This window comes from Pteropus vampyrus, unplaced genomic scaffold (assembly GCF_000151845.1).
Source record: "Pteropus vampyrus isolate Shadow unplaced genomic scaffold, Pvam_2.0 Scaffold18, whole genome shotgun sequence".
NCBI classification, from domain to species: domain Eukaryota; kingdom Metazoa; phylum Chordata; class Mammalia; order Chiroptera; family Pteropodidae; genus Pteropus; species Pteropus vampyrus.
This window is the reverse complement of record NW_011888799.1, coordinates 10533547-10534903: the sequence shown is the minus strand read 5'-3', so window position 1 is coordinate 10534903 and position 1357 is coordinate 10533547. Positions and strand designations below refer to the sequence as shown.

The 1357-nt window shown below is 34.4% G+C and overlaps 1 pseudogene; it reads left to right on the top strand.

Annotated features, from left to right (window-relative positions):
• The first annotated feature begins 485 nt into the window (after positions 1-485).
• On the top strand, positions 486-604 carry LOC111736214 (annotated as a pseudogene).
• The last annotated feature ends 753 nt before the right edge of the window (positions 605-1357 follow it).

The window sequence follows — 1357 nt, the reverse complement described above, 5'->3', positions numbered from 1 at the left end:
TGTTTACTAAATAGCTTGATAAGTCAACATAGCTGCCAAAGAGAGATATAAATCAAGACCTTTCATGTTATGGAATGATAAGAGAATCCAGCCCTGAACTATAATGAGATCACCTCAAACAATGGTGATTTTCCTCTGCTAGCACATTTGACAAAGTAGATGTTTCTGGTTATCACATCTGGAGGACATTATGCTCATGGCATCTAGTGGGTAGAGAGAAAGGATGCTGCTAAACCCCCTCTAATATACAGAGCACCCTCACAAAAAAAGACTTATCTATTCTAAAATGTCAATAATGCCAAAGTTGAGAAACTCTGGCCTAGAGAAACAGCAGAGTCTGACAAGAAAGACAATCAAGAATAGAGTTCTGAGAGCTGTCAATACTTAATGATTTTAAATTTAAAAAAAAAAAAAAAGATGTAGTAAAGAATCAGCCAAAGAGATGAATAATTGAGTAGAACATATTATTACAGAAAAAGAGTATGGTATACGGCCATATCATCCCGAACAGGCCCAATCTCGTCTGATCTCGGAAGCTAAGCAGGATCGGGCCTGGTTAGTACTTGGATGGGAGACCACCTAGGAAGACCGGGTGCTGTAGGCATAAAAAAATATATATATATGTATTTCTAGTTGATCACTAATATCAAATATCTGCAAAGTAATCAAATATAATAACCAACAAAAAAGAGCCTTTATTTTGTCTATAAGGAGATCATTGTCAACCTTTGGAAAATACTTCCAGTAAAGAAATGAGGACAAGAACCATATTGGTATAGTATGGGAAGTAAATCAAATAAATGTTAGGAATATGAAAGCAGAAAGTCAGGAAAAGCTTGAGAATTTTTATTTTGATGGAGAAGAGAGATGTAAATAGAAATATAAATGGACAAAAGATATTTTTTTGTTTGTGTTTGTGTTTGTCTCTCTATCTCTCTATCTCTCTCTACCTTAAAGACTCAACAAATGTTATTAGAAAGGAGCCAGGAGAAACCATGGATGAATCTATCAGAGAGTGAACGGATAGCTGATAATGTAAGTTTCTTAGGAATGAAAAATTTCATTCATTCATTCGTTTACCAAATTATTTATCCAACTAATGTTTATTGAATAGTTCCTGAGTGCCCTCTTGGAAAGTTTGAACTTAAATGGGAGAGACATTTCCTCTACTATAATGGGATTAGAGAAGAAAGAAATGAGTGGAGAGTTTGGATAGTATACACATTTTATTGGGGCTTTGAGGTTCTTTCATTCCAGTTTTGGTACTTTTCCTCCTCACTGTCTATGAAGTTAAAATGTTTCATAAAATTACCTTGGCAGTGAAACTGTAGGAAATATAGAAGAGTGTATCATAATA